Source organism: Micropterus dolomieu, linkage group LG06, assembly GCF_021292245.1.
Source record: "Micropterus dolomieu isolate WLL.071019.BEF.003 ecotype Adirondacks linkage group LG06, ASM2129224v1, whole genome shotgun sequence".
Classification (NCBI taxonomy): Eukaryota; Metazoa; Chordata; class Actinopteri; order Centrarchiformes; family Centrarchidae; genus Micropterus; species Micropterus dolomieu.
In genome coordinates this window covers 139,196-139,792 of record NC_060155.1, presented here as the reverse complement: position 1 = coordinate 139,792, position 597 = coordinate 139,196, and positions in this window count along the sequence as shown.

Genomic DNA, 597 nt, shown 5'->3' with positions numbered 1-597 from the left:
CAGGATGAAAGCCTGGGAAGGCTAGAGGGGTCCCAAAACACGGTGTCCTGGATGTTAGCGGTTGTGCTAAGAGAAACAATCTGTTTGGCTTGTACTGAAGCCACATCCATAAAGCCAGTCAGCAGGGAATCTTTCTCTTTGAGTTCCTCTGAAAGTCGTCGGATGTCTTCCATAAGGTCAGCAATCTTCTTGTTCGCTTTCTTAAGGAGTGAGCAGTCCTCAAGGGGCAGAGTTATCTCGGCTTGCATAGTCACCGGAGCTTTGTTGCGATCAGTAGCGTTGATCGCGTTTTTACGGTCATCTATCTTAAAATCCATGTCGGATGACTAAAATCCTTAACCCACGTAAAACTTAAATAAAGTTAAGTTAAATAAAAGGATATAAAAAATGTAAAATGTAAAAAAGTGGATTAAAAGTGGATAAGAGTCCGGTTCAAGACGGAGCTTCCGACAGGTGGCTACAGACGCCAACGCATTGGATGGGGTCCAAGAGGCAGGTTGATAGTTTAGATGAAGAAATTATTGAAGTTAGTTGGTAAAGATTGAGGGAAGCAAAACAGTCTAAACATGTATCTGGTTTTACAGCTTTTTCTAAGGT